Source organism: Meriones unguiculatus, chromosome 7 (genome assembly GCF_030254825.1).
Source record: "Meriones unguiculatus strain TT.TT164.6M chromosome 7, Bangor_MerUng_6.1, whole genome shotgun sequence".
Taxonomy (NCBI): Eukaryota; Metazoa; Chordata; class Mammalia; order Rodentia; family Muridae; genus Meriones; species Meriones unguiculatus.
Window position 1 is genome coordinate 82,594,525 of NC_083355.1, and position 25,829 is coordinate 82,620,353.

The following is a 25,829-nucleotide window of genomic DNA, read 5'->3' on the forward strand; positions in this document are numbered from 1 at the left end:
TAAAACAGCAACAGAGAATACAAAAGGCAAAGTAATGGGGGGGAGACACAGGAGAAGCTCACAACTTGACACAGCTTAATTCAATACCTAATAATGACATCAGTGCAGTGAGTACTGGATTAGGATTCAGCCCAGTAGAAATGAAGAGACTCAACTCTGCATCAGCGAGGTGATATCCTAGAAGCTGGCCATAAGCACAAAGAGGAAGAAGGGTGTTCCAAGCCCTGCAAGGGAACCAAGAGGAGCAAAAACATCTAGTGTCCAATGAATCTAGCTCAGGAAGGGGGTTATAGTCAGTGAGCCTGGGAACAGCAGGAAACTCACAGAAAGTCACTGGCACATTCTACCAGCGTCTGTGAAAGGTGACTACAGATTACCAGGCTGGTGGCAAAGACCTCCTGGGAACTCCTGCAATAAAAAGAAAAGGACAAGAACAGAGTAGGGATAGGGAACGGGAAGAGCAGGGCATGCAGGGTGGGCTAGGCTAGGGACAAACAGGTGGCACCTGGGTCACAAAGGAGAAGACAGTGCCTTTCCCTAAAATGGGCAACCCTAAAAGAAGAGATCCTAGAGAAATTTAGGGCGTACTAAATTTGAAGTGCCTAGCAGTAGCTAGAAATGGAATACTGGAGAGAAGGAGAGCTAAGCCTGGAGATGTATGAGGGGAAGGCAACAGTGTTAGAATGCACGAACACTTCCCCCCCTTCCCCACACCTCTCCACATTATATCAGTTACAAAGAGAACAAGAGCCTCTAGTCATTTCCTTTTCCATAAAGAACATGCCTATATTAACACCACTATTTTACGTTCATCTGTCTTAAGCATATACACACAGACACACACACAAACAGAAAGCTATAATTCAAGCCAAAAATAAGTAGTCAGAATTTATTCCAAAGACTGGGAAGGTCAGACCTAAGGTGTAAACCTAGGATAGGACTGTTAGATGTCAGGCTGTCCGAATTTCCGAAATGAGCTCAAGCTGGACTATAGGGTTTCTGATGGTAAAAGCCAACATTTCTTAGAAACTGATTCCTAACTGCTAAAAAAAAAAAAAAGTCACTTGCCTTACCTCTGGCAGAAGGGGCACTGAAATGTAACTATAGCTGCATATCAAAGCCCATGCAGTCTCAAGGCTCCCTCAAGCCCTGCTCACAAGTCCCCACACCAGCCTCCTGACCCTTCCCTCCCCACAGCTACTCGCCTTCCTTATAACGTGCTGTTCTCTACCCTCAATCTCCTGCCATCCTTACTCTTTCACTGTGTGCTATGCTCCCTTCACTCGCAGATAGCCCGGGGCATGTCTAGTCTACTTCTTTTTCCTCTCTGCCCTCTCTTCCTCACAGTAAGTCTTTTAACCATACAGTGGAGGGTCATGTTGCAGTTTCTTTACTGTACCCGCTTGCTTACACAGACTATTCAGAATTCCTCCACAATTTTCTCCAACTAGTTTAAAAAAAAAAAAGAAAAGAAAAAAAACCACTGTGGGAATAACAACCTTCATTTTTAATAGCCTAATATTTCAATAAGCCACAATAAACATACATATGCTAATAATTTCTTCTGAATTTAAAGCAATCTAAGCAGCAAAAAAGAGCTGCCCACAGCAGCCTCTTCACTTCACCGCAGACACCGCAGAGGTCACACTTCTGGTCTGTCTGCATGGATCTCCTGTAGCCTAAGCTGGCCTACAATTCACTATGTAGCCTAAGGACAATCCTGACCTTCTGACCTTCCTGCCTCCGCTTCCCAAGTGCTGGAATGACGAATGTGTGTTTATCCCTACCTTGCTTACAGCACCTATTTCTTTTGTGCAGTTTTGGCCTAGCTGTCACTCGGTTCACAGAAGACCGGGACTACTATGTTGTCCAGATAAAAGTATGTTGGGGGCCAGAAAGATGACTCAGTGGGTAAGACGTTTGCTACACAAGCCTGTTTCTTTCCCAGAGCCCATGAAAAGGTGAAAGAAGAGAACCAAGAAACAAATCTACAAAGACCTCTATACATGCTCTCTTTCTCTCTCTCTCTCCCTCTCTCATACACACACACACACACACACACACACACACACACACACGTGCATGCACCTACATTTTTTAAGCATACTAGCAACTATGCAATGGGAACACCCTCCCCTTCCTTGTTCATATGTAAACAAAGGATCAGGTATCTCCATTCTGTACTGTTTAAGAAGTAATCTGTTGCTGTCTGTGGGACTGCGCACACTGGCCCCACTCTAATGAAGAACATCCTCAAAGAGATTTTCTTGAGGAACTGTCCTAATGACATAGTTACAGCACTTCTCTCCCTAAACTCACTCAACTTGCCTCTCCTCTCCCCCACTTTTCACAGATTCTTAAAACATTACTAGGAAACTTTTTTAAATTGTGCTCATGAGTAGAAACGTGTGATTATTTAACCAAGTATTAGGTTATTTAACAAATCCTAAAACAAAAATAAGGTTACACATACACACATGTCCACGCACAAATACATATCTGTCACGAAGATGTACCACTGGTTCATATTTTGGGCTGCATGCCATGGACACTCACATGCACATGGACACTTGTAAAAGCCTATACAGTGTTTACCAACAATACTGCGAGGGTTACACCAGAACCGAAAGCTACAAAACATGAGGTTCCCAGCACTCCACCTGCCCTTCTTGCTCTCCTTTTTCCCTCCCATTTTCTTTCACACCTGCTTTCCTGCCTCCTCTTTCCCTACCATCCCATAGGCCTATGCATTAAGCCTGGAGTCAGCATTGGGACCTGTATTCAGTACCATCTACTCATGAGACCAAGCCTGGAGGATCCCAGAAGCTTGAAATTAGCCTAGACAACACACACAGACTCTGTTTCCAAAAGAAAGAATGGAGGGAAGAAAGGGAGGGAGGGAGAGAGGGAAGAAGGAAGGGAGGGAGGGAGGGAGGGAGGAAGGGAGGAAGAAATAGGATGAGTGAATGGATGAATAAAAAAACTGACCCATGGAAGACCTCACTACCCTGGCTCTGATTACATCAGAAATGCCCATGTCAAATGTCATTTCCTTTATAAAGACCCCTGGCTGCTTGAGATTCCCACCTTCCTTTGAGCTGATTTTGCCCCACTCACACCTTTCTTACAGCACTTAATTTGACTCCATAAGTTTTGTTTAGTTCAGTGGGTGGGAGAGGGGGGAGATAATTTTGGTTTTTGAGACAGAGCAGGCCAGCTCCCAATTTACCATATAGGAAAGAAAACTTGGAACTCCCAATACTCCTGCTTCCTCCTCCAAAGATCTGAATTACAGACATGAAAGTTAAGGGCAGTGGCTGCTCTTAAGAGGACCTAGGTTTGCCTCCCACCACCCACATAGTAATTCACAACTACCTGTCAATCCAGATCTAAGGACTTCAACACTCCTCCGACTTCCACAGATATCATATGTGTATGCGGTGTACATGCAAACATGCAGGCAAAACACACATCCACATTAACTCTTAAAAAACAAACAAAAATAAAAAAACAAAACTACAACACACTGCCTGTTTCTATAAGGCCACCAAACAAACACAGCATCTGAAAGCAGCAGTAACAGTAGCCCCAGTCCTCAGGACACATTCAAAGACACTGGATTCTATGGGAAGAGCAGGTATGGGACTGAAAAGGCTCCCTCTTTCAGGGTCTGGTTTTCTCCAGAGCACTAAGGACTGAAACAGCAGTAGCAAGCTCACATTGAAGAAAGTGGCTAATTCACTGTCCTCATGCCAATGATACGTTCATTTCAAAACTGATTCAACAGTTTCTGAAAAGCAACTGAGCAACTTATGTTTAACTTTGGAGGTATATAACTATGTACTAAGGGGTTTATTGTTGTTTTGAGACAGGGTTTCACACTAAGGTTCAAGACAGTGTTGCTAAAATTCCTTCACCAGGGGAGATTTAAACAATGTCTTCGCATTCCATAAAACCCTAACAATAAACCAAGTTATGATGCCACCAAAAGTCACCCTGGGGCACCAAATGAGTTTACTCACAGAACACAAGTGAAGAACTACTTCCAAGACTATGTGGGTAACCCCCAAAGACCACACTGCAAAGTCTTCAGCCAGCAATCTCTCCCATAGCCTCACAAACAGAGCTCCAACCACCTACTCCCATCGTCCCTAGCCATGGCTCTAGCCCTCTCCTGGGCCGTATGAAATAAGGGCAGAACTACATACAACAGGCAGTGTGTCATGCATGCATACCAGAGAGCTAAGGGACCCTCCCCACCTCTCATTTTAGGAGAGGAGGTTAACAGTCAGCAAGTCCAGGTTGGATGATCTTTTTGTGTTTGTTTATTTGTCTTGCTTTGGTTTGCTGTTTTGGTTTGGTTTTCCTTTTTCAGACAGAGTCCCTCTCTCCTTGTAGTTCTGGCCTCCTAGAACTCAAATCTGTAGACCAGGCTGGCCTTCCTCTAGCTCCAGAGTACTGTAATGAGAGGTGTGTGCCACCACAACCAGCTTTGGGGTGGTCTTTTTGCAAGCAGGCACAACTGAACTCCCAAAAATGGCAGTTATTTGGTTCAGAGAGGGCAGTCCTGTACAGTAAATGGACTTAGGGTATAGCCCAGGCTGGCCCTGAACTAGTACCATCCTCTTACCTCAGCCTCATAAGTGCTAGAATTAAAGGCATGAGTCACCATGCCCAGACTATGTTTTAGGTTTTAATTTTTAGATGTTTTAATTTTAATGTTTAGGTTCTTAATTTTGTTCCTTCATACTTCACAGACTGATCTTTCAGGTTTTAAAGATCTTTGACACTAAACTCAAATGTAAGGCATGATATAATCTTTTACCTTGAAGCAGGTCTCACTAAACAAGTACCTGGGATTAGGCCTGACTTAGAAACTTTTAAACTACATGTGTGGTTTATGTTTGGGGCTTCCATCATTTCCTGACTGTGGAGCACTTAAGATAATCAAGAAAACAAAGTGGACAAAGACAGACACAAAATCAAGAGAACTTCCAGTCTAAAGCTACAATCACCCAGAAACTTTCTGCTCTTAGACTGTAAGCTTGGTCACTCTGTTGCTCTGTGGCATGACGTCCAGCGCTCACCACACCACTGCAGGAACTTGAGGCATTTCTCTCTGAAAGGGCACGGAATGTTTACACTTTCATTAAGGCTCTGCATGAAAACCCAAACGTACGCTGTTGTGGGAAAAGAGTAAGGTATTTTGTTTTCTAATGGGAAACTAATTTCAGGAGAAGCTGCCCCCCAGCAGCTGTTGCTTCCAGTTGAGAAAATATTGTTTCTTTTACATAGAGATTGAAGATATTTGGCTGAATATAAGGTACCCTTTAGAAGTATCCACTAAACATGCAGAATCTCATGTTGTTATGGCTCTGAGGCCTCTTGTGAAGGCTTTTAAAGAGTCAAATCAGGTTTAAATCAACCCCATAGAAAAAATCTGGCATTTTTATTAAAAGGATCTAATGATTCTAAACCTTCTTTGGACTCCCCAAGCCTCTTCCCTGGGAATACAATCAAGATAGTCATGGCAACTGGGCTTCTCTCAGCTAGCCCAGGCCAACTGCAAACATGAAAAGTAGAACATGAACAGCTACGTAGGCTGTTCCAAATCACTAAATGTTTTGTTTTGTTTTGTTTGAAGAGTATTTTATTTTGTTTTAGATATGGTTTGGAGGGTGGGGCTAAATGTTTGTTTTACTTCTGCAATTGGGCAGAAAGGTAGTTATTGGCTAAATAAAGACAGCAAATATTTACAGCGTAGAAATTACCAAAAGCCTTCAACAGCACTTTAAGACATGTTAAGATCCAAACCACAGCACCAAGCTTCTGAACTTCGGGCTCTAGTGATCATCTCAACATGATCATTCTAAATGGTGGAGGGCTGCTCTGGCCTGTCTACTGCTAGATGCCAACAGCAAACCCCTGCTCCCCCACTCCCTCACCCTCTACATGCTCTCCTACCAGGTATCAGAACCATGGTAGCCTCCAGACTTCCACAAATGTCCTTTACAAGTCAAAGCATCCCTACCAGTTCTGCCAGCAAGATGGCTCACAACCAAGCCTGCTATCTCGAGTTTGATCCCTGGGGCCCATAAGGGCAGAAATGCCACAGCTGAAGCAAAGGTCCACTAGGAGATAACTGTTTCCTTCTGGTCAAGAGAATGAGATCTCTGGCCTGAGTAAATGCTCCAGTTGGGCACATCTGTGACCTGACTTAGGGACAACCCCTTATACTGCGTTTACCTTACCTTAAGTCATTCTAAGAGGTGAAATAATTATCCCTTTATTTTCCTTCTCAGAATTCCCACCCCCTACCTAGCACAACCATGAAGCTTAAGTTTGCCTACTTTTCTGAATCACTCAGAAAAGTGTGGTGTTTCCTTTTTCTCCTATCTCTCTTCAAGCATGCTTTCTCTGGTACTTTGGGATTCCTTTTCTTTCTCTAAAGCTCCCCACCTTCTTGTGTGGTTGCTTGTCAGCCCTGTGGCTGGCTTACCTCCATACCAACTGAACTTAGAAAGCATGGTACCCCCCCCCCATCTCTTTCCCATTCTCCTCCCGGGCAGCTGCTGAGATTTACAGCTTGCCTGTCCTGGGGTTTTCTTTTAAACACTAATATATTTGTTCTTAAGCTTCTATGAGTCCATTCTTAAATCCTTTATTAATGACTCTACCTTTCTTTATTCAGAATGGCGTGTGGTTGGCTTCTGAGCAACGTGGTCATGTTTGGAGGACTTTTGTTTTTAAAACAAGGGGCCATTTGTAGCTGCCCAAGATTGACGCCTGGCCTGTGAGGGAATTGGTGCTAAGCACTTTGGAGAGTGTTCATTGTGTGATGTGGGCTGCCCCATGTCAGGACACGAGCCATGTTTGGTGCACAACTGCTACCCATTCTGAGGTGTGATGCACAGGCGGGACAGGAAAGACACATCCTGGGTGATGTGGATGAAAGGAAACTTTCTCCGAGAGAGAGACAAACAGGTCGTGGTCCGCATAGAGCTCCCCCGGTCAGGTGGCAGGAGCTGGAGAGGGTGACGCCCTGTTGGAATTTGAGTATTAAACACTTAGCTACTACCTGGGTAACATCCCAAAAGCAGAGCCTGAAACTAATCACTCATCTCTAAATGTGTCAATGAGAAGCTGCCCTGTCTGCCTCCGAACCTGTGCTGCGTGCCTGGCAGGTGGCTTCTCAGTTTGGCTTGGAGCCCAGTAGTCTGGGCTGTCCCCCAAGTGCACTAAACTTCCCCAGTCAGTACCCTTTTTAAGTCTAACTTAGCTGGGGAAGCATACAGCATACAAGGGTACCCTAAACCGAATGGACTTAGCATTGGGCCAAAAAGGTTGCCAGGATGGAGGCACTGTGAGATTGACGGCTCAGGCTGTTTCACTCTAGTTAAGCCAAAGCTTGATCCTTTGAGTCGAGAAGTCTTTCAAGCTGGAAGTAGCACAATGCTCTTTGTGTGTTGTCTTTTGGGTTTGGAAGATTCTGGGTTTGCTGTGTTCTGGTAGGCAGTAAAAGGAAAAACAAGTTTTAGGCTTGTTTTTCCTGTCATTTGAGAGATACATATATATACATAAATATATACATATATATATACACATACACACACACATACATACATACAGTGGTGCCAAAATGTATTTATTTAGAACATCTTTCCTAATGAGGTTCTGACAGTCTCGGGCTGTATGAAGGTTGATGCCATCACCTGTGCGGGGCCTTTCTCTGGCTTCACGTGGTCCAGGGTCACGGGACACAGTGGCCCTTCACCACACTGCTTCGTTTATTAATTTTTCTACCTTGCTTTTGGCAAAAAGTCCTCTACCTCACATCAGCACCTGATGGGTCTTGAAAGGGTTAGGGTTAGTCCATTGTCAGGCTGGCAGCCGTGGGGTCCGCCTCCAGAAGACAATGTTCAGGAATCTAGAACTGATTTCCTCCAGTAGAGAATATTTGGCCTTGAACAAGAGATGCAGTCGATCACCCAAGTAGTTGTCAGCCAATCCCGCTTTCCCCTGCCACAAGCCCAGTTTTGCGCACAGTGTTCGGGCCTGCTCTGACCTGCTGGAGAACTGTACTCAATTTAAGGCCTTTAGGTCTCTCTTCTCTTCAAGAGAAAGCTGTTTTATCTGTCTGGAGTGTCTCCAAGCATGCCCTTTTAGTCTGGTGGGGAGCATCAGGTATGTGAAAGGAATGAGAATCTATGACTTTGTGATTGTATTTGAAGCTGTCTGCACCCAGCAGGGTCTCCGTCACCATGGTGCAGCCATTTCTTTCTACAGCGACTGGTTATGGGTGCATTGCTCTTTGTTTTACCTTGTTCTTCCTACCAAAGGCAACATTTTGACATTTGTTGTCCCCCTTCATACCCTCCCCCTTTTCTTGTCTGTTGAATACTTGATAAATTTGAGAAGCACATTATCAGGAAATGCTGTACTGTTAGCCTTCTACCTCTGTACATCCCCGGCAACCTTCTGGCCTCCCTGGGTGAGTGCACCCTGAAGGCCGCTGGAGTAGCTGGGTTTGGGATTTATAAATAAATAAACATCCCCGTGGAGAAATACCTCAAAAAAAAAAAAAATTTCAAAGTTTTGGGGGTAGGTAAGATGGCTCAGCAGGTAAAGGCATCTGCCACTAAGAATGACCAACTGAGTTCAATCCTGGAACCCACATGGTGGAAGGAGAGGAGCAACTTCTATAAATTGTCCTCTGACCTCCACGTGTGCCATAGATAAATGTAACTTAAAAAAAAAAAAAAAAAAAACTAAAAACAAACAAGCAAACAAAAAAAAACTAAAATCAGCCAGGCGTGGTGGTGCCTTTAATCTCAGCACTCAGGGAGACAGAGGCACACAGACCTCTGTGAATTTGAGGCTAACCAGGTAGACAAAGTGAGTCCAGGACTGCCCGCTACATAGAGAAACCCTGTCTCAAAAAAAGAAAAAAAAAAGGGGGGGGGAGTGGGGGGAATCTCCCCAGGGCACATATGGGAGACAGAGGACGATGGAGATCTGAGTTCCAGGCCACTGTGATCCACATAACCAGTTCTAGCCAAGGTATATAAGGCCATCACAAAAGACAAAAACAAACCAACCCAAAGCACCTGATAACAGGTGCTTTATCAGCAGCCAATCAAAAGAAGTCTGCCTATGTCTAAGCAACAAACTGCCTCCAAGTAGGTCATCCTGTACTCAAAGTAAAATATTTCTCACAAAACTTGTGATATTACAGAACATGAGAGAAGCATTCCAGGTGTCTGTCAGTTCCGGGTTACCTGCCAGGCAAGCTCCAAGTGGCGAGGGGCTCCTCACATGCAATGGAAATGGGGCTTCCTGCCTCAGCCGCCCAGTCTAAAACTTTCAAATCTGACCAACCAACAACAATGGTCAATTTCTCAGAAGACAGAAGATAAAGATTATCTTTTTGAAATTGTCTTTTTGGGTTACAGCTATATCTCAGTTGGAAAAGGACCTGCCTGGTATGCATAAGCCCTGGATTCAATTGTTAGCACTGCAGAAACCAGGGGAGTTAACGCATGCCTGTAATCCCAACACAGAGGAAGCAGTCAATCTCACTCGCCTGCACAGCAATTTCCAGGCCTACATTACATGAAACCTTGTTAAAAAAATAAAAGAGTATGTGTGTGTGCATGTCTGCACGCACGCACGAGAGCTTGGAAAGCATGTTAGTGCACACCTGCACACTTAGGAGTCAGGGGCAGAACGGCTGCAAGTATGAGGCTGGGTAACCTGATCTACAGAGAGAGGCAGACACTAGATTTATTTGAGGAAAAAAAATATCAAGATAAGATGCCTCGGGTAAAGGTGCTCGATACTCGATCCTGGCGACCTGACTTCACTGCCCAGACTCCACGAAAAAGGGGAAAGAGAGGAGTGATTCCACAAAGTTCTCCTGTGACCTCCATGTGCACCTGTGGCACGCTTGCCCCTACCTACACACTCACTAGTAATAAACACCCACACACAACATTAAGAATTGCTTTTTAAAGGTTAAATTCACAACAGAAATCAGATGCCACTTTCTGACCTTTCAACTTGAAAACCTGAGCAGCCTGGAGAGACCGTGTGAAAGCACACTCAAGCCGCCAGACTGCTCCCTGGTGTCTGTTAGCATACATAGACGCACACGCACACGCATACATGCCAGATTACTTTTCTAGAAGTTTATTCTGCAGCTTTTTCACCTACACACACACTGAATGAGATACACAACTAAATAGTTTCTCCCAATGCTCTTTACAACAGAGACAAATTAGAAACAACCAAATGATTTTTCAGTAAGTTATTATATGGTCACACACTGAAGAATAATATAGCCACTTAAAAAAAAAAGACAAGCCTTTAAGTGAGATTAAAACATCCCCTCGATGTACTTATAGTGAGTTTACAACCACCATCTTATGCTTTATAAAATATAAACATGTACATATATATACAGAGACAAAGAAAAAATCCTAAAATGGACATTAATTTGTTGCTATTTTGACAAGCATGCTTAAGCCATTTGTGTTTCCTGAGACCTGAACTTTAAACTTCAAACCATGTTCATTGTTCAAATTTGTCTCAAACTTTCATTGGTTTTTGTTATGTCAAGCATTGTGAATTATTATATGCTATATGGCTGCGATGTCACTAATTATCCATCATCAATATGATAACTGCTTAGCTCCCAACAGTGAACCACGTAATGTATAACTAAATACATGGAATCAATCTCCAAGAACCAAGATCCCTTCCTAGACTCTCCTGAACCTTAACCAACCATCATCAGCTCAGAATACATACAGAACTTGGGCCTGGCTACACAGCTAGTCTGAGGCCAGCCTGAGCTGCCTGAGTGAGCAGGCTTTACAAAATGGGAGTCTAGGGCGAGGAATGCAGCTCAGTGGTAGAAAGCTACTATAACATGTTGACCCTAGATTCAATCCCTAGGGTATATGAGAAGGGGGAGAAGTTTAAATTAGTAGAATGCTTGTATTTAATAAATGTTTAATAAATAATTTATACTTTAATAGACTCTTTGCATATGAATTTAGATTTACATGATCCCTTCTTTTCTCAATTTATTGGCCAAAGGATCAAAACTGTTTGGTAAGTCTTTTCCTACTTAAATCTTGAACGAATAATAAAAGCCAAATGTCCAAAGACTAACAAACCTGACAATTAACAAAATTTAAATCTCAAGTCTAGATTTGAAATAACTGTTTTATCAAGGCACACAGTAAAAACATAATATTCCACAGGGTTTTTCTGGGTTTAAATACACAGTCTGACATACTTCAAAACAAAATGTCAAGCACTCACCATAATAGCTGCGGCCTTTAAACTGCCCAGCACCCCCTCCCTTACCCCAACTCTAGCCAGTTTAACTGCTTCTAAATGGAACATTCTAAACTGCTAAAAATAAACTTATCAGTATTCCCTCCTGCTTGTTTTGCCATTTTTCCATGACATTTTGACCTTTATTCAGGCTGTTATCATCACAAACATACAATGCCCATCTGAGACCATTTCAAGGCATTTTATAGAGATGAACAAATATGAAAGTCTTTCTTTTCCATTGAAAGAGTGAGGCAAGGGAACTTTGACTACCTCAGCCACTTTGAGCCCTGAGTCCAGACTGGCTCCAAGAGACTTTATAAAACTGGACTCCCCATCAAAACATCCCAAGGATCACTATGTCTGGAGTAGGCACACACAGCCCCACAAGGATCTAACAACTACAGTTAGCAGTACATACCAGGAACCCCAGAATCTGGGTGGTAGAGACACAAGATCAGAAGTTCAAGGCTAGCCTGTACTACAGAAAATTTTGTCTCAATAAAACAAGAAAAAACAAACAAAAAATTGTCCTGAGATTGTCTTAAGCATTGATATTATACATAAATTTATATAGGTATAAATGAGATAAAAGTAAAAACTCTCTAAGGGAATGATAGAGGCTAACGGGATGAGGAAGGAGAAAGAGGGAGTGCCAGGAAACACGTTCACATATGTTTATATGCACCTACGAAAACAACCTTATGAAGCCCAGGACCCATGACAACTTTAAAATTTGGAAGAAAAAGAGGGGATGGGGGCTAAAGAATATAACAGATCTGCTCAATTTACCAGGAAACTGTAAGGTGAATCAATACAAGCTTTCACAGGACACAATCCTTAATTTGGCATCCTAACTTTCCTCAATGTCACCAATGGGGGACTAAGTGTTAAATACCTGAGCCTGTGGAGAACATTTCTCATTCAAATGGCTACAACTGTCTTACCAGATTAGTAATTATTAGCCTGGTAAGACTTAACAGGCCATCACTGTGAGTACTTAGTCAGGACACATTGAAGAATGACTTATCTGGTCCATCATACAGCTCAGCTCACACTCTGCCTAGACAGGGAACTCTTGAAGCAGGACTTGTAAATCATGGATCTATTTTGAGAACAACTGTGGTGCTCTGTTCTTTGTGTGTATTGTTTTGGGAAAAGGTAAGAGAATTAAGACAGAATGTTTCTTCCCTATCATTTGAGGAAAGTATTCATGTTCAACATTCTAGAGAATGGTTTACGTGTGTACATTTCTCCAGTTGCCCAGTTGCCTTCTCATCCTTCCCGGCTTCCAAGCAGACAAGAATCCACATAACTGCTGACTATTGTCAGCACACAGAATGCCATGGGAGTTTGCAGATTTCTTTCTTTCTCTCCTCCCCCCTCTCCCCCTGAGACAGGGTTTCTCTGTGTAGGCCTGGCTGTTCTGGACTCACTTTGTACACCAGGCTGGCCTCAAACTCACAGAGATCCACCTGCCTCTGCCTCCCTGAGTGTTGGGATTAAAGGCCTGCACCACCATGCCACCATGCCAACTTAGTTTGCTGATTTCTGCTGAAGTGGAGCATCTTCAGCAAGATCCCGGCCCCTCTGAGTCAAATTAGTCCAGTGATAAGCTGGGACTGGATCTCAACAAGAAACCATCATTTTGATGGGTAAAATTTACAGTCCTACCTCATTTAATTCCTAATTATTCTCTGTTCTTGTCTTAAACTGTATTCCTAGTTACTTTGGTGGAGATTCATCTTCCTGTTGAGTAAATTAATCTCCACTTCTGTCTGCCTCTGCTTCCCCAAGTGCTTGGATTATAGGCATGCGCCATCATGCCTGCCTTAGTAAAGATTTATTTTAAAACATTTCTGTGTCTGTTATGCTGGCTTTTTGGTTTTCTCTCTGTGAATTCTTACCAGATAACAGCTTTGGAGTGTCCTCTGCTGGTCTCAGAGAGGTGCCCCTTTTCTGTATCCTTAATAGCATCCTCAGTATTTTTTTTTTATGACAGGGTTTCTCTGTGTAGCCTTGGTTCTTGTAGACCAGGTTGTCCTCAAATCAGAGATTTTGCCTGCCTCTTCCTCTCTGAGTGCTGGAATTACAGGTGTGCACCACAGCACCCAGCTTGTTTCTTTCTTTCTTTCTTTTTTTTTTTTTTTAACAAATAAACACCACAACAAAGCTCCCAAATACAGGTTATCACAATGTAGCCCAGGCTGGGCTTAAACTCATTATCTTCCTGTGTCAGCTTCCCTAGTGCTGGACTGTTGGCATACACCATCACACATAAAGTGCTGGGAGGTGGACATGGTGGTACCAAATCTGTAATCCTAGCATTTGAGAGGGTGATTTAAAAGGATGATGACTTTATGTCAGCCTGCGCCACATTAAAAACTCAAGGTCAGCCTGGGGTGCACAGTGAGACTTTGTCTCAGAAACAGTAACAGCAACAATTTCTTTCCAAGCTTTGGATCCAACCCCTTCCCCACAGTGTGTGTGTGTGTGTGTGTGTGTGTGTGTGTGTGTGTGTGTGTGCATGTGCAAGTACACATACATGTGAGCATGGAAAAGTCTGAGGCCAACCCTGGCTATCATTTTGCAGGACCATCTTGTTTTTTGAGACAGGGTCTATCACTGGACTGGAGCTTGTGCAGCAGGCTAGGTTTGGTGGCCAGGGAACTCCAGGGATCTGCCAGTCTCAGCCCTACCATACATTATGCCTCGCACTTTAAGTGGATTCTTGGTCAAATCCTGGTCCTCGTACTTGCAGAGCAAGCATTTTACTGACAGAGTTACCTCCTCAGCCTCAGCCTCCTCTCCCCACCTGCCACACAGATGAAAACATAGGCCCCTCCTCAGCTGCTGAGATCATTTCAGCACTTCAAGTATCGTGGTCTATTTTCTTTAAGCTCTCTGCCTCTGTGGAGGTGGGAGTGTCTATAAGTGTATGTGCCCATGATCTCCAAAGCAATTCTAAATATATTTAATTTACTTCATTATTATATATCTATTATAGAAACATAAAAGCATACTTTACAGTGCCAGGGTCAACTCCAGAGCCTTGCACGTTAGACAAGCACTGTACCAAAAAGCTACATCACAGCCCCTTCATTCTCGTTTTTATTTATTATTACCTTATTTAACTGGGACAGTGTTCACATGCCACAGAGTCATTCATTTAAGGTGTATAATTCTTTCGTTATTCTTCAATGTTCAGAGTGTATAACCATCATCATGGTCCAAATTTAGGATATTTTTATCACCTCAAAATGAAATTGTTGCTCTGGCTTAGTGCAGACATTTACATAGTTGTATAAGGCCCTGGTGTTGTACAGAGAAGAAAGAGAGAGTGAGAGATTGATTGATTGATTGATTGATTGATTGATTGATTGATTATCCATTCCTGGCCTTAGGCAGCTAGTCTATTTTCTGTATCCTTGGGTTTATGTGTTCTGTACATTTTCTATAAAATGTCATCATCTTTATATGACTTGTAAACATTTTTCTGCAGACTGTAGAACTGCAGTGACTGGGTTTGCATCTTGGCTTTCCTCTTGCACATTTCACCTACCATCTGTAATTTCACTCACCTTTGCCTGTACTTCCTAAGGTGGGAGGTAAGAGTGGCGTGTGTGGTGGGTAAACGAGTGAACACAGAGGGATGTTTCAGGGCTACTCTGGCCCTCCTAAGGGCTCCATAATTCTTCATTGCTGCGAGACTAGGACCTGCCATTTCTAATTGACTCATTTACTGGTCTTCCATGTTGGTGTTTATTCTGTCTGTGTTGTTTCTAATTAACCTTAAGTACATATATAACAATTATTCAGACCAGTCCTACTGTAGTCTTAAATCTTGAGTTTAGAATAGTCATTATAGAACTCTGTTCTGTCACAATGACTTAAGCTGGAGAAAAAAAGCTGTAGCATTTTGGCAGTATAATTATGTGTCCTCATCTGGCACTCCAGTGTATTTATTTGTATGAAGATGATGCTCTCATCTGATTTAGTTTTAAGTCAAAGTAAATCTAGGCCATTTGTTTTTGAAACCCATGTTTGATTTTCATTAAAATGAGTTTGTTTCCTCAAAAGTTGCTTTTGAGAGTAATTTCAAAACAAAGCATATTTTTCCTTTCAGACTGTTTTCCAAGATCAAAGATGTCTTATATGTTCTTTAAGAAAAATTCATGGTGTCCAAAACATTCCCATCACCATCACCTTCAAAATGGCGGAGGTTTCATTGGAATGATTGATAGGGACTTCAGAGAAACTGTTGAAAATAGCAATGCATTTAAAAAAATAAAGTTCACTATAAGAACTAATCATGTCTAGATTAAGCCATGTGAGGCACTGCATCATGCCAGACAAAAAACTGCAGCCACTAACCTCAGAACCAGAAAGCTGAGATTAACACAACTCTACTCAATAGCCTCTGAAGAACAAGTGTAAATGGTGTTTATTCTCTCTGCGTCATGGTTTCCACATCTGTAATTGGAGGCAACTGGCCTAGGATAGCTGTGGAGCTCGTCCAGAGGGAGAGCTGCTTGGTTCACTTTCTCATGATGACAAGAAAGCAGCTGAGTGGCATATGCCTGGAATCCAAGCTATTTTGGAAGGCTTACGTGAGCTAGTGTGAGTTTAGGTGAGCTTGTGGAATGTAATGAGACCCTGTCTCAAGGGGGTGGGGTGGGGAATACAAACACAATAGTAGTAGAGTACCTGCCTGGAATGTACAAGACCCTCGGTGCTGTCCCCAGGTCTAGAGAGAGGCACACAGATACATCCAGCCAAGCAGGCAGGCAGGCCAAATTGTTTTAATCTGTGCTTTTCCTGTACTCTTTTTGGGAATGCAAGATTTAGAAAAGCTTAGCTCAAAAGTTCTAACAGGGAGGCCTGGGAAATAGTTCAACAAGGAAAGACGCCTGCTGCCAACAAGGTACAAGGGAAGAACTGATACCCACAGTTGTCCTCTAACTTCCACCTAAGCACCACGGCATACACACGTGAACACACAAAATATAAATAAAATGTTTGCTTTTTAAAGTAAGGTTCTAACTGAAGACTTTACATCAAAATCTTTAGCACATTTCATAAGACAGCATTCAATTAATAAGCATTTTTATATCAATGAGTCTTAAAAACTACTTGTAGTTTTAAAGATTTATTTTTTAAATTATATGCCAGTTATGAGTATGGGCATGAAATACAGGTGTCTGAAGCTGGAGTTCCAGACAGTTATGATCCACCTGAAAACTAAACTTAGGTCTTCAGGATGATAGCGATCTCAATCACTGAGCCATCTGTCTAGCCCCTCCCAACACTCCTTGTAACAGAGTCAGGTATGACAGCAAACACCTACAATGCCAGCCTGGTCTACAGACTCCAGGATAACCAAAACCACATAGAGAAACTCTGTCTCAAAAAAAAAAAAAAAAAAAAACAGCATGGCTTACACAGCCAGTTCCAGGCCAGCCTGGGACACATAGAACCTGTTTCAAAAAAAACAGAAAAGAAAAGAAGCACAACAAATAACACAAATAAGCCAGGTATGGCGGCACATACCTGTCATCCCAGCATGTCATCCCAGTACTTATAAGATAGACAGGGTATCAGAAGTTCAAGGTCAAACCTGGTTATGCTGCTAATAGTAAGAATAAGCTACAGGAGACCCTGAGAGAGATGGCTCAGAGGTTAAGTGCACTGTTCTTCCAGTGGTCCTGAGTTCAATTCCCAGCAACCACATGGTAGCTCACAACCACCTATAATGAAATCTGGTGCCCTCTTCTGGTGTGCAGGTGTGCATGCAAACACAATATTGAATATATAATAAATAAATCTTTAAAAAAAAAAAAAAGAATACCCTTGCACTGTGGTGCACTTTCATACCAGCACTAGGGACAGAGGCAGAAGGATCACTCTACAGAGTGAGTTCAAGAACAGCAGAATCTGTGGAGAGACCTCATCTCAAAAACAAGACAAAAGGGAAGAGTCATGTGTAACTGTAGTCCTAGACAGTCAGTAGGCTGAGGAAAGCAGATTATTGGAACTCACAAGTTCAAGACCTGCCAGAGCAGCTTGTGAAACCTCCATCTCAAAACACAAAAAAACAGCAGAGGGTCAGCACATGCTATCTATAATGCAAAATCCATCAATGCTGGGTATTAGCGGTAAAGTAGGGTAGTGCATGAGGGTAGCCCAATGCATGAACAGACAATAAACCAAGAACCATTCAGTAAATACCTACAAGAACCCCACAGGAAAACCTGGCAATATTTAAACTACCACACACACAGTAATGTTTACAGGAAGGCATCAGCTAAACTAGCTGTAGAAAGCTTTTCAGAAAGCCCACCTCTTGAGCAAAGCCCCACAGAGACAGACGAGGGAGTTCCTTGTTGGGAGAAATGAACAGAGAAAGGCATTGAAGCCATCAAGAACACAGGGTATGGGGCAGCAATCTAGGGATAGGCCAGCTGGTCCATGCAGGATAAAAACAAAACAAAACAAAACACGGGGGTGCATCCAAATCCATGTCTGGCCTGTGGCTCCCAGCCAAAGCATCTGGCCTGCACAGCCCCAGGTAAAATGCACTGAATGAGAACCACTGGGGAGTACAGATGAAGAGCAACTGAGATGAATTACCCAGGAGATTATTATTCACACAGCACAGCCATTTACCAACAACTGTTCCAGGCCAAGGAAGTAGCATAGGAACATGGTAAGGGCAAAAGCAGGAAATTTTAATCACATGTGAACATTGCAGGAAGCCACTGCTAATGCTTCCTACTAATACCCCTCCCCAAAGCGCTTTAGTGTGTTACATATTATAATGAAATTAGTATCTGAACATCATAAATAACTTGTCTCCTGTTGAGTGGAATGAAATGATGAGAATTACGTAAGGGCCTTGAAAGCCCTTGTTTAAGAGGTCCAAGTGGCAGAATCTGAGGCAACCATTTGGGAAAATCCCAACCAACTCAAGCAGCATCCTCCCAACACCCTAAGTACGCTTTGCTAAGAAAGGCCTGCTTTGAGGAGCAAGGCCAAAACAAAACAAGCTCTTTGAAGTTCTGATTAAGCATGCAGTTCCAAGATCACTTCGGAGTCCCCTGAGCCCCAGATCTGAATACCTCAGTTCATTACTCAGAAATGAGGTCTTTTGGAAAGGCTTTAAAAATAACTCACCATATTACTTCCAAAGGAAGACTCTACAACAGGTAGACTGTTCCCAGCACACCACCTGAGCAGACTCCTGCACACAACCCACACACACTGTACAGAGCCAACTTCAAAGTTCTGATCTCCCTAAACAGCCCTTAGCTTTTCTGCCCAAAAGTTTTCCTTGGCACCAACTTCAAAAATCCCCCATCCTCAAAGTCCATCAAGTAGCAAGAACTATTTACTTACTATGTAAGGTGTGTGTGTGTTTTCTTACTGTTGATTCTAACACATCATTGCTAGTTAAGCACCCTTGAATAATTCATGCCTTCAGCATTCAGCAAATCCCCAATGCAAGGTTACCTGAATGAACAAGTGATACCAGCCTCTTCACATAAATGTGTCTACCGTCAGAGGTCAGGAAGCTGGAGGCTATTAAGAACTAAAGTAATCAAGAAATACCTCAGAGGAAAACAAAATCCAGGGCCATGAAATCTTACAATGTTACCAAGCTCATCTCATCAGGTAACTCCCAACAAAGTTTTTAAAGACGCCAAAAAGAGCTTACAGCTCTAAAAGACATTTAAAATTAATGATGACTGCTTGAACACGGGGAATGACACGCACACAACTATTATGAAAATATAAACACAATAATGAATAAATTGTAATACATATAAAGCTGGGTAACAATAACTTGATTGTACATGGAGTGATCTTCTTTACCTCAACTCTCTAACCCCTTTTCCACACTCAAGCCACTACCCAAGGAAGCTGTGTTCTTGGAGTCAGCCCATCTCCAGCCACTGATAAATCTGGAGACTCTTCTCTGACCAGTCAGCTCCGTGCGGCCGTTGTGTTCGCTGCACATTGCCGTAAGGCGGTCTTTGGGAACTGAAAACCAACACTCTAGACCAAATGCCTGTCCATTAACTTGGCAGTGGTCATGCCCTGCCTTGGGTGGCGTTCCTGACTACCTTACATCTGTGCATGCCACCTGTACGTGCCAGAAACCCTGTCATGAACCAAGGGTAAGATGGGGCAGAAGAAAACAGCACTAACAAATTATAAAACATACAATTCCAACACTCAGGGACTGGGAAAGGCAAATGGAGTTCAAGGATAAGAGACTGACTCAAAACTTTAAAAGATGAGAAGTACTGTAACATGAAAAAAATATACCTCTAGAATCTAAAACAGGAAACTTTATAAACCTTGTATAAAAAGCTAGCAGAAGTAAAGGAAAGAAAAAGAAAAAAAGAAAAGAAAAGCCCTCAAGAGATAGAGGCAGGCGGATCTCTGAGTTCAACACCAGCGTGGCCTACAGTGCTAGTTCCAGGTCGGCCAAGACTACACAGAGAAACCCTGTCTCTTAAAAAAAAAAATTAAAAAATTAAAAAAAAAAAAAAAGAGAGAGAGGAAGGCAGGAATATACATGTATGTACCCATACACAAATGCAAGCATTGCTAGGCGAGTGAGACGGCTGCGCAGGCAAAAGCACTTGCTGCTCTAAGTTCATTCCCTGGACCTCACACCAGAATACCTATACTCACACACATCTATCACCAAGCAGGTACTCCATACCAGGCCCCACACAGCTCAATAAACAGTACAACCAAGGAGGGAATTACTACTTGAAGAGGGTTACAAGGGCCAAGGAATTCTTGTGGAGGATGCATGCAGAATCAGGAAGTTACAGGCTTGACTGTCTCAAACTGGGTGCAGTCAGCATGAGAAAGGTGAGTCAGGGAGTGACATGCTGAAGAAATGCAGGTAGGCATGGTGATGCACACCTACAATCCAGCACACAGAAGGTTGAGACAGGATGATGGGAAGTTTAAAGCCAGCCTGAGCCACACAACAGTACCCTGTCCTGAAAGGGGGGAGGGGGGGTAGGGAAATGGGGAGGAGAGGGAAGGAAGGGAAAGGAGAAAGGGAAAAAGGAGAAGATAGAAAGGGTCTGCTTGCGGCAAAGTTTTAAATAACAAAGTGTTTCAAATTCATGGGAAATGGGTGGATGTTTGTAAAGAAGGAAGTGAGATAATCACTTAGGTTTTGGGAGGAATTATCTTTTTATGTAATTTTTTTTTTTTTTAAAACAGAGGAGGGCCTGATGTGGCAGAGTAACCTGCAGAGAGTGTGACCTGTCTGCTGTCAACAGGACCCTCATAGGATAACCAGGATAACCGAGACAAAACCCAGGTATCTGAGTTTCTCTCCTGTTAGATAGAACAGTGCATTGGAGACGGAAGCCACAGCAGCAGGAGCTTGAGGGAGCTGCTCATATTGCCACCACACTCAGAGGGCAGAAAGCAATGAGTGCTCAGCTAGTTTTCTCCTTTTTGCACAATCCCATATTCCTGCCCAGAGAATGGCACCACCATGTTTTTGGTGGATCTTTCTAATTCAACTAATCTAAAGCAGTCTATCCTGCACCCAGGTGATTCTAGATCCTAGCAAGCTGACAGTCAGCACTAAGCATCAGGCTCCAGCTCAGAGTCACCATGAGGTTAGCGCAGCACTCAGCCTTCATCACAGACACTTCCTAGGCTGCCGGCACAGATTCCAGAAAAACCCACAGCCAACCAAAGCATCCCGGAGGAGTAAGCTCCGAGTGCTCAGCATGCTCTAAGGCTCAGGGAACACTGTGGAAGGCGGGAGAGGAAGACTCTAAAGAACCAGAGGATGGGGAAATGTGCATCACACGTGTCCAGCACAGACCTCCTCTGGCCGTGACGGAGCCACTGCACTCATGAATTCACTATAGCTGTGTCTATCTGCACAAGTTCTGCACAAGACTGGGTCCACCAACATTCCAGCATGGATGGCAGATGAGTCCAAGAGGCCCATGCCTCCCTATGGGACTATTTACAATTAACAGTTGTTAAATGCAGCCACTGGTAAGTGGGTTGCCTTTACTCTACAACCTCCCAGCCATGCTCTGGCAAGAAAATCAATTAAACTCAGTAGTCACACACGGAAATAAGACATGAAAGTAGGAGGGATACCTGATGAAAAGGGTTCCAGCGGGAAACGGTAGAAGATGAAGAGGGGAATGGGTGTAAAAACAACTGAAATTCCTTATAAAAATATATGACACTGTCCAAAATTAATAAATGAAAACCCACTAACAATGACATTAGTTATTCTGATTCTTAGCCAGCATTGCGCAAACGTTAGAAATGCAAAAACAGTGAGAAAAAAATATAGTCATCAAAATAAAAAGTAAAAACTAAAAAGCCCAAAATGGGGAGCTGCTAAATGAAAAAAAATATTTACTCTGACTAGAGACCTGTAGCCAAACAAAAAAGGAATCCTGACCCCTTGATAATAAACTCAATAACCCACAAACACAGACTATCAGAACAGCCATTTTTTCCAAGAAGACACCCAGGTGACACCGGTAACCAAGAAACACATGAGAAGTCGCTCAGCATCCTCGGGGATTGGCAGTTATCCCAAGAGTTCCCCAGACTTCCATGTCTGGGTATTTACTCTCCAAAATCGAGACTATATACACAAAAGCATGTATAGTAATGTTCCTAACACAATTCCTCAAAATAGCCAAGGAGCAGAAACAAACCAATTGCTCACCAACCGTTAATAAATAAAGAAAATGTGCTATAATGAAATATTACTCAACCATAAAAAGGAATGCAAACTGGTACAAGGAGAAACCTTGAATTTACAGTGCTAAATGAAATAAGTCAATCACAAAGAAATCTTATTTTGCATTAGTAAGCTTATTTCACATGCAAAACAGGCAAATACATGACCGTAAATTAGTGGTGGCTACATTCTGGGATGGCGTGATGTAGATAGCAGAATGAGGCTATAGATTTTAGAAGACACAAAAATGCTTTCAAATTGTGTGGTTCTGATGTATAACCCTGTGAATACTTTCAACAGAGAACAATGTGCTTGAAATGGAAGCATTGTATACTAGTAAAGTTATAATTAAAGAATGTTAAAATAAGCAGGAAAAAAAAAAAAAAAAAAGAGGCAGAAGGCCTGTAAGATGGCCCAACCAGTACAGGTGCTTGCCGCTAAGCCTAATAATCTGAGTTAAAGTCCCAGGACCTAAAGAGTGAAAGCAGGAAACCATCTCCCACAAGATGTCCTCTGGCACACACTGGCACAAACACACACACACACACATACAAGCAAGCACACATGCATACGTGCACACCACTGCACATAAAAGGTTGAGTATTTTAGACACTGGATGCTGGGGGATGAGAAAAGGGCAGAGGGAGTGGCCGGAAGGAAACACACTGCCCACAGCAGAACAGGACTATCAACATTCACCATCACTTCCTGTTTCGAGTCACTCACTGCAGGCTGGGGAGGAAACACCTCAGCAGCTCTGACTAGCAAGCAGCAGGAATTGCAAGGCTACCTACCACAGGCTTTCAGAAACCCCCCAATACATGACAAAGAAGCAAGGAGCTCCTGTTTCCTCTCCACACTCTTTAGGGCATCCAACTATCGTCCGTTAGCAGTCAGCTGGTTACCTGCAATCCTTTCAAAAGCCACAGAACATCCTGAGTAAGGTATCCCAGAAGCAGAAAGACAAACAGGGTATATACTCAATCATAAGTGGATATTAGACATATAATATAGGATAAACCTACTAAAATCTGTTCACCTAAAGAAACTAATCAAGAAGGAGGACTCTGGCTAAGATACTCAATCTCCATCCAGAAAGGCAAAGAGTATGGACATCAGAAGAAGGAGAAAACAGGGAAGAAGTCAGAAGCCTGCCACAGAGGGCCTCTGAAAGGCACTACCCTGCAGGGTATCAAAGCAGATGCTGAGACTTATGGCCAACCTTTGGGCAGAGTGCAGGGAATCTTATGAAAGAAATGGCAAATAGTAAGACCTGGAGAGGACAGGAGCTCCACTAGGAGAGCAACAGAACCAAAAAATCTGGGCACAGGGATCTTTTCTGAGACTGATACTCCAAACAAGGACCATGCATGGAGATAACCTAGAACCCCTGCACAGATCTAGCCCATGGCAGTTCAGTGTCCAAGTAGGTTATATGGTAATGGGAACAGGGGCTGTCTCTGACATGAACTAATTGGTCTGCTCTTTGATCACCTCCCCCTAAGGGGGGAGCAGCCTTACCAGGCCACAGAGGAAGACAATGCAGCCACTCCTGATGAGACCTGATAGACTAGGATCAGAAGGAAGGAAAGGAAGACCTCCCCTATCAATGGACTTGGGGAGAGGCATGTATGGAGAAGTGGGGAGGGAAAACGGGGTTGGGAGGGGAGGAGAGAGGGAGCTTCATGGGGGATACAAAGTAAATAAAGTGTAATTAATAAAAATTAAAAAAAAAAGCCACAGAACAAACCAAAGCACCTCCAGCTGAGACAATCAGCTTTACTGCACACACCAGGCCTCAGAATAAAAAGCTACAAACCTGAGAGTCTAAGGGGTTCTGTTTCACCACAGAGCACCACTAAAGCCTCTTGAATGATAGGATTACAAACATGTGCCACCCACCACACTGGACAATGGAAGTCAAAATCTAACTGTACGCCAAGGTGACTGTTCTATAAGTACTGAATTCTGTACAATCTTAAGACAGGTACTAATCAAAAGAAGGGCCCAGGGGGTGGGGAGCCCCGGGAAGCCACTGCAATCGGCTCAGGAGTTCCAGGTGGGGTGGAAGTGGTGAAGTGGCAGCCATGTGGTGTGGGCCCATACAACATACAGCTGCAGTACATCAGCAAGGGCGCATGCGGCATGGCCACCTCTGCTTATGACCACATGCGCAAGACTAGAGTGGCCATCGAGAAGACCAGCCTCTTTGAGCAGCAAAACTACTGCCAGAGCACACCGAGGGAGATCTGGATCTTGCTGCATTTCCACCATGAGAATGTCACAGGTATCCGAGACATCCTCAGGGCACCCACCCTGGAAGCCATGAGGGATGTTTACATTGTTCAGCACCTCATGGAGACAGACCCGTACAAGCTGCTTAACAGCCAGCAGCTGAGCAATGAGCACAGCTCCTCTACCAGATCCTCCTGGCGTCACGCACATACACTCAGACAACGTGCTCCACCAGGATCTGAAGCCCTCCAACCTGCTCATCAACACCACCTGCAACCTTAAGAGCTGTGATTTTGGCCTAGCCAGATTGCTGACCCTGAGCATGACCACAATGTCTCTCTGACCAGTATGTGGCCACACACTGGTACTGTGCCCCAGAGATCATGCTTAACTGCAAGGACTACACCAAATCCACTGACATCTGGTCTGTGGGCTGCATTCCTGCTGAAATGCTCTCTAACCGGCCCATCTTCCCCAGCAAGCACTACCTGGACCAGCTCAGCCACATTCTAGGTGTCCTGGGTTCCCCATCCCAGGAAGACCGAAACTACCTACAGTCTCTTCCCTCTAAAACCAAGCAAGGTGACTTGTGCCAATTGTGACTTTTCCCTAATCTGACTCCAAAGCATTTGACCTGCTAAACCAGACGCTAAACTTTAACCCCAACAGGAACATCACAGTAGAGGAAGCACTGGTTCACTCCCACCTGCAACAGTACCATGACCCAACAGATGAGCCAGTGGGTAAGGAGCCCTTCACCTTTGACATGGAGCTAGATGATCTCCCCAAGGAGTGGCTGAAGGAGGTGATCTTCCAGGAGACACCTGGCTTCCTGGGGCACCAGAGGCCCCCTAACAAGAATAGCCACCCCTGTCCCCTGGGAACTGGTCCTGCTCCTACCCTGGGGCCTGAGCGGTGAGATGGTCCCATAGATGATTTCTGCTGCTCTGCCTTTACCTACTCCTGCTAGCCCCAGCTCTGGGAGACCATTCTGGAATGGAAGGACTATGACTGCCCTGGGATCTATGCTAAGGAGGGGTAGAGAGCACTGGAGTAGGGAATCGGGCTAAGCTCTTGCTGGAACCCCACCCCATTTTTCCTGAAGGACCATTCCTAAGTCTCAAGGGCTAGTTTCCCTGAAGTAGCCCAGGCCAAATCCTTCTCCCTCTCAAAGCTGCCATGTGTAACGCCCTTGCTGCTTCTATGTGTGGGTGACTGGAAATGGAGGTAGAGCCCGTGGAGATCCACCTCCCTGCGCCTGTATCTAATATATAAATACAGAGATGTGTATATGGGGAAAAAAGGAGGGCCCAAAAATATATGAAATAACCTTTTGTGCATACACACGCATACACACACACACACACACACTCACACACACACACACATATATATATATATATATATACACACACACACAAATATTCCAAAATCCAAGGAAGGAGCATATTGGAACTCCAAAAGAATCTTAAATCAGAAACATTTCTAGCCCCGA

General features: G+C 43.6%; 1 protein-coding gene and 1 pseudogene across 2 annotated transcripts in view; one reads left to right on the forward strand and one right to left on the reverse strand.

Annotated features, from left to right (window-relative positions):
* Ppp2r5e (protein phosphatase 2 regulatory subunit B'epsilon) overlaps nt 1–25,829 on the reverse strand; it is a 142,155-nt gene that overhangs the window by 86,570 nt on the left and 29,756 nt on the right. The window lies entirely within an intron of this gene.
* LOC110557568 (mitogen-activated protein kinase 3-like) lies at nt 18,978–25,189 on the forward strand (annotated as a pseudogene).